Source organism: Mastigoproctus giganteus, chromosome 2 (genome assembly GCF_048544385.1).
Source record: "Mastigoproctus giganteus isolate SK-2022 chromosome 2, ASM4854438v1, whole genome shotgun sequence".
Taxonomy (NCBI): Eukaryota; Metazoa; Arthropoda; class Arachnida; order Uropygi; family Thelyphonidae; genus Mastigoproctus; species Mastigoproctus giganteus.
Genome location: NC_143576.1, coordinates 265,612,429 through 265,620,281, shown reverse-complemented (window position 1 = coordinate 265,620,281; position 7,853 = coordinate 265,612,429).

Genomic DNA, 7,853 nt, shown 5'->3' with positions numbered 1-7,853 from the left:
AAAAAAAATGACTTTAAATGGCCTTCTTGACCACCCGTGAAACATTGTTTAAAAGCACTGACCCAAATGATGTTACATTAGAATGCATAAAACATATACGTAGTAAGCAGTCACTTTTTTTGATGTTCTACTCGCTTTACAGTAGGTTCCCCGCTCCGTTACATCTCTCAGAACAGTTTGAATTTGTCATATACCACAGGGACACCATGATCACTCACTTTTTTTTCTTGCAGTTGTTGCACCTTAATGGTTGCAGATTTGTACTTTCAAGAGCTCGTTTCACTGCATTCTACAAGTTGTCAATTGGATTGAGATCAGTTGGATGGGGAGGCCGTCGTGGCAGGCCGATTTCATTTTCATGTCCAGTTCTACACTTCTGGATTTTTGACATGGCTCATTATGCTGTTGGAAGAATTCATCCACAGATGGATACCCCGCAGCCATGAAATGATGCGCCTAGTCGGAAACAATTTTAAGGTGAACTATGACGTCCACGTGATCTATTGGTATCAAGGGACCGATTGTGCACCAGAAAAACCCTCCTCGACCCATTACACTGCCAATACCAGTCTGCATTGTTGTTGTTGTTGTTTTTGTTGAACGCAAAGGCAGCCAGCAGTTAAAATCTCCATGTTTTAAGTGATAATGGGAGATTTTGAGTGCTGATGGTAAAAATAATATTCCTTGTGGGGGTAAAAACATCATCCTGTTGGGCATTCTCCTTTTGGCATTAATCACACGCTGAGGTTCAAGTCTTCAATAATTTCTTCCTCTGGAAAATTAAGGTGGTTTTAAATGACCCCTGTAAATGTGCTTAAAGTTCTCTTTGATATGATGTAAATGCTTTATATTTTGTATTTATCTGTTATAACATTTTACAAGTCAAACAGGAAGGCTATTTGAGTACTTTACCTCACGTTTTCAAATCACTAGCGGAATGCAACTAGGATTTGAAATCTGTGATTCAAAGCATCGTGGACAAATATCGGCAGTATTTTTAACATAAGAAAGGAGGCTTTACACTTCGATATTCGTATTAGTTTTAGTACGGACAAATGGTGCAAGGAAGCGGACACTTTCTGCATTAGCAAAAAAAAAGTAAAGCGAAAAATAAAAGTAAAATAAAAAATAGAATATTCATACCATTACCAAAAAAGTATCGCTGAGTGGAAAAGACTTGAGTTCGAATTGCATCAATGACACAAAAATTTTTTATGAGCTTTTGTCAGTCTATCTCAGAACTGGACAGCAAGGTTCCCTACTTCCCCTTTCCTAGGGGCAGGAAGGAACCTCAGATTTTTTGTCCAACAAAACAGACAGCTCGATCAGAGAACACATGCAATATACATAATACACATGTGCAGATAAAGCAACTGTTCCACGACCCTAATTATGACGTACTTTTTTAATGGGGTGGTAAGATTTACGAAACAGTCATGAGTGAAGAGCTGACGGCATTCATAAGACACCAGTCTGACCCGAGTCCACTTTTTTTCCGATTTCCATCTGTAGTTTCGTTGCTGAGCAAACTCGATAGTATCTTGTCAGACCATATCCATTGACATCGCCACGATCAGAACATTTTCGGATGAGGGCAACTTTAAACCACAATCGCCATATTTCAATGTGATATTCTGATACTTCAGTTCCTGAACGTCTGTATTACCTGTGCGTATCGGGTTCCTGTATTATGAATAATTTACAGCTGATCAAAATATTTCTGTCCAATACGCCCACTTGATGAAATGGTGTGGTGGTCGATTATTATATTGAAATGTCGTCAAGGCATGGCAACATAGTGATTACAAGTTCCAAGAACACGAACTGGATATAGCGATTACTTTAATTGGGGATGCGACTCAACGACTGTTCATGCAAATGGTCATGAGAGCAGGACAGTTTCCCTGCGAATAATGATGATGAATTAGTTTCGAAATGACAACAAATATCGAAATCTTTTCGTTGCTACAGGATACGCTTATAGTTTGAGAGAAATTTGTATCAGTCACTTCAGAAATGGAAATGCTAATTCGTGAAATTAGCAAAATGTACTGGAAATAAAATGGCCATCAAAAAGTATTCGGGTACTTTCTTTACAGAATTGATTGCACTTTCCCGGATGAACAAGTGACTAAGAACACATTCTGCATCAGCGAAAAAAAAGTAAATTAAAAAACAAAAGTAAAATAAAAAATAGAATATTCACACTGTTCCATTCCCAAAAAACGTATCACTGAGTGGAAAAGACTTGAGTTCAAATTCCGTCAATGACACAAGAAGGCGCCTGAGCCACAGAAGTGAATTTTTCTAGTGATGGAACGTACTTTGGCAGAGTTGACGAATTTTGTGAATGTGCTATTATCAGTTGTCACGTTGCAAGCTTGCGATTCGTGCAAGGTCTGACGTCTTACACGATCTAAAGTCGACCATTGGTGATGTTATCAGGAAATGAAAGTGTGATGGTAGCGCTATCATCTAGCAACGCACATGAAGACCTTGGAAGGTTACATCACGTGACCAGAGGGCAGGAGAAATGAAGGAGTTTGAAGAAGGGTACGAGATTTGAAGTAGAGTACAACAAAGAGAGTAAAACTTGAAGGAGGGCACAACTAGCAGAGTACGAATTTAAAATTTCAACACGTTTAAACCTGTACGAACTCTACGTACGGAGCTCAAACCTTGGTTTACATTGGAGAGAGGCGGCGCATAAGAAGACCAACACAAACGGCAATTGGGAAAGGGGATAGTAATAAATACACCAGCTGCCGTTGCAGATGAACTCAACAGTTATTTTGCATCGATATTTACAAATGAAAAGCCTTCTGTGGCGATGGGAAATTGTGGGAGCGAAGTTAAAAATTATGTAATTAATGATATTGAAATTTTGCAAGATTATTTAATGAAAAACGTTTCGAGCCTACAGACCAGTAAGGCTCTTGGAGTTGATGGAATATACCCTATAATCTTAAGAGAGGCGGCAAGCGAGTACATTGAATCATTGAGGCTAATTATGCGAGCATCACTAGACTCCGGGGAGATTCCCTTGGATTGTAAAAGTGCAAATGTATCTCCCATACATAAGGGTAGCTCTAAGAGTGAAGTGGGAAATTATCGACCTGTCAGTCTGACTTCAGTAGTAGGGAAAATCATGGAGGCAATGATCAAGGGTGGAATTCAGGATCATTTGGATCGAATTGAAATTCTCAAGGATACTCAGCATGGTTTCGTAAAGGGAAAATCATGTTTAACAAATCTGGTTCGCTATTTCGAAAGGGTCACTCACGAGCTGGATTTAGGGAATAATTTCGACATTGTTTATTAAGATTTCAGTAAAGCTTTTGACTCAGTCCCACATGAGCGGTTGCTTTATAAGCTGGAATAGGTTGGAATCACTGGGAAAATCCTTAGATGGATAGAAGGATGGCTTCAGGGCAGGAGGCAGAGGGTTGTGATAAATGGCTGTTCCTCAGACTGGGTTGATGTAAGAAGTGGGGTTCCCCAAGGATCAGTATTAGGACCGCTGTTGTTTTTAATTTTCATAAACGACATTGATGAAGGGATAGAGGGCGTGATGTCTAAATTTGCAGATGATGTTAAAATTGGTAGAGTAGTTAATGATCACTGTCAAGCTGAGCTTCTTCAGAAAGACTTAGATAGACTTCAGGAATGGTCAGAAAAATGGCAGCTGTGCTTTAATCCAACAAAGTGTAAGGTATTCACCTGGGAAACAGTAATCCCAAAAAAACTTATTCACTTGGTGGAGTTCAACTAAACCCAGTACTGGAGGAAAGGGACTTGGGTGTTACGATACGGTCAGACATGAAATTCTCTGAGCATTGTAAACAGGTTGCAAGGAAGGCCCATGGTATCCTATCGATGATCTATCGAACTTTTGCAAGTAGAGATAGGGACGTGATAATCCCATTATATAAGGCTTATGTTAGACCACACTTGGAATACTGTGTTCAAGTATGGAGACCGCACCTAAAGAAAGACATCGAGCTTCTTGAAAGGGTGCAAAGAAGGGTAACTCGCCTGGTGAGATCGGTAAAAGGGCGTCCTTATGAAGAAAGACTTCGAATATGTGGGTTGCAGAGTTTGGAAACTAGACACCTTAGAGGAGATTTGATTGAGGTGTTTAAGGCTCTGAGAGGCATCAGTAAAATGAATGAGGACAAAATTTTCAAGATTATAAATGATGCTAGAACTAGGGGACATAAATTCAAGTTACAGGGGGAAATGTTTAGATTGGACTGCAGGAAGTTCTATTTTAGCCAGCGAGTTATAAATTACTGGAATAAGTTGCCTTCATGGGTGGTAGAGGCCGACAGTTTGGGTAAATTCAAAGGTCATCTGGATAGTAATTTCGGGTAAGGGAAGCGCATAGGATGATAGGTTTAATTTCCTTTTTATTTATTTTTTATTTTATTTTTTTTTATTTATTAATTATTATTATTTAGTTATTTATTTTATTTATTTATTTTTTTTTTGTTTTTATCATTGCTTTGTTCGGATTTATTTATTTTGTTTTTTTTTTTGGCTGGTGCAGCATAAGCCATAGGCTTTCTTGCACCATGCGACCGTTACTAATGCTAATACTAAATCAGTCGTCTCGTCTTGTATGGTTCAAGCAATGCTGTAATATTTACAGAAAGCAGTTGAAATCGGTTCTACGCTGTGTCCAGTCTCACTCTGATCACAATGTATGAGTCACAATGATTTGATCACAATGATTTGAGGAAATCTGGAGAAGCAGTGCTTCGTGCCAACAAATATTAGTATTAGTAATGGCCGCATGGTGCAAGAAAGCCTATGGCTTATATGCTGCACCAGCCAAAAAAAAAAAAAAAAAAAATACGAACAAAACAATGATAAAAACAAAAAAAAAACAATATAAATAAATAAATAAATAATAATAATTAATAAAAAAAACAGGAAATTAAACCTATCATCCTATGCGCTTCCCTTACCCGAAAGTACTATCCAGATGACCTTTGAATTTCCCCAAACTGTCGGCCTCTACCACCCATGAAGGCAACTTATTCCAGTAATTTATAACTCGCTGGCTAAAATAAAACTTCCTGCAGTCCAATCTAAACATTTCCCCCCGTAACTTGAATTTATGTCCCCTAGTTCTAGCATTATTTATAATCTTGAAAATTTTGTCCTCATTCATTTTACTGATGCCTCTCAGAGCCTTAAACACCTCAATCAAATCTCCTCTAAGGTGTCTAGTTTCCAAACTCTGCAACCCACATATTCGAAGTCTTTCTTCATAAGGACGCCCTTTTGCCGATCTCACCAGGCGAGTTACCCTTCTTTGCACCCTTTCAAGAAGCTCGATGTCTTTCTTGAGGTGCGGTCTCCATACTTGAACACCTGTATTTTTCCTACAAATCGTCAGATCGTGTACGTTTAATATCATTAGTCCCGACATGAATAATAATATTCTCTTTACCCCCTTTAAAATGTGACAATCTGTTGGTGACATCATCAATAGTTGCTCCCAGCAGTTATACCCTGGTTGTACTCCACCTATCCTTATTACAAAAAATATTCCCCGTTTTCCTGACAATGGAGTCTCCTGATAAAACAATGTCCTTCCAATTTTGAAGAGATTGGGTTATGGAGTGGGCTATTTCTCAACTCGGCCTGGAACTTTCGTGGTTTTGCAAAGGAACCGCGAAGGCCTACTCTTACTTTGACATTTTCAGCAATTGCATACTCTGTAAGATCCGTCAGTTCTTTGGTACAGACCCATGTTTGTTTCAACAGGACAATGTCAAATGCCATACCTCCGGTGCTGCTTGAGAATTGTTCTTGGTATGAATGTACAGAATTCGGAATGTCAGGCGCATTATTATCAGTATCTCTACTGGACACTTTTATGCAAGAAGCATGAACGACCTTCTGGAAACAGGTGGGGTGGGCATTATTCGATTATAGAAGCCTACTGGGGAGGGAGGAGTTTGTCACAGAGGGAAAATTACAGACATGCATTCAATAAAGCGAATAACAGTGAAGAGACTGTAAAACTAAATCCTGTGTAAATACTCAATGGATGGGTATCTAGATGCACGTCAGTAAAGTTCAATATAGCACTTTACTCCATAAATTGGAATGAAAACCTCGCACTGTCTACAATCACATTACGTGTGAAATTATTGTATATTTTACCATTTCAGTTAAATTAGCTTTTGAAATACAAGAAACAGGAACATATTCCCACGCACTTTATTGCTAAGAAAAAAAAATACAAAACAACAAATTGATAGATACAGCATGCAATGCCCTCATGGGTAGTACAATTGCTGGGATCACCGTCCTGCGAACATTGGGTAAAAAACACCTGAGTTTGTATCATGTCAGGAACGGGGAAATTTTGAAGAGGCTTTTTCACAGCGTGGCAGAATTAATCGGTCTCAGACTAAAGTAACATTGTTTTTCTCCCGGAAACTCGGGGTTTTCCAAGAAAACAGAAAATCGACCTCAGAACACACGCAATTTGCAGACAGGATATACGGAGCAAATTGGCCTTAGTCGCCGATTATCCTAAACCCCAGTACATCTACAACATGAAAGCAAACAGTATGAGAAAAGATTAATATGCTTTTATCTACGCACTGCTTAGTTTTTATTAGTGACATTAGAATTGAACTTCTGTACACTGTAATTTTCAGAAAATACGTATGAAGGAAGGTTGTTCCAAAAAACGGCAGTTCAATGAAGAAAAGCGGAAGATGAAAAGTTGGTTCTGTGAGTTTGAAGTTGCACACTAAATGGATGTCGGGTTGTGTTCGGACTGTTTTAAAAGAGAGAGCGAGAATTATAAAAGTCAATCCAGAACAGTGCCCATGGAAGTATCTGTAGAAGAGGCATGCAGCAGAGTACGTCTATCTGACAGAGAGTGCAGAGAATCTGTTAGAGAGGAGTCATTAATTAACCTAACTGCCCTCTTCTGAACGGAATCAAGAAGCCTGAGAGAGGTTTTGGGGGCACCGGCCCAGATGTGGGAACAATATTCCATGGTAGGGTGGATTTGCGATTTGTACAGAGTGAACAGCTGTTTGGAAGAAAAGTAACGCAAAGAGCGAAAGAGAAAACCAAGTTTTTAGATGCAGAGGAAGCAATATTTGTAATGTGCTTGTGCCAAGAGAGATTAAAAGTCAGGGTAATCCCCTAAAGAGATATATCATTTTGCCTATAAATAGGAATGTCACTAAAGATAAGCTTAGGAGCAGAAGAATCCTTTTTGCGAGATATAAGACAAGACTGAGTTTTAGAAGGATTGAAATCAACTAAGTTGTCTTTGCCCCACTGGAGATCGGAATTTACGGAATTGGTAGCAGATTTTCGAGAAGATGAAGCTTATTGAGCAGGACAAGGTTTCTCAAAATGGAAAATGGAATGCAATGTGCTATCATCGGCAAAACTATGGATAGGATTTCCAGTCAATGGAAGAAGATCATTAATATAGAAGAGGAAAAGAGTGGGGAAAGTACTGAACCTTGGGAGACGCCAGCATTAGTGGAGAAGTTAGAAGACAGAGAGCCATCTACCATCACCCTCAGTGAGTGATCAGAGCGAAAACTGGATAACCAATTACTAAAAACAGTTGGTAAACCATAAGATGGAAGCTTGTTTAGAAGAACTTTATGCCAAACACGATTGAAAGCCTTTGAGATGTCAAGAGCAACTACTTGTGTTTCACCGAACCTTTCCATTGAATTAGTCCATAAATGGGTAACCATAAGCCAGAATATCACCAGTGGATTGACATTGACGGAATCCATACTGGCGATCGTTGAGCAGACGGCAGGTTTCTAGACACTTTAAGAGTTGATGGTTACGGG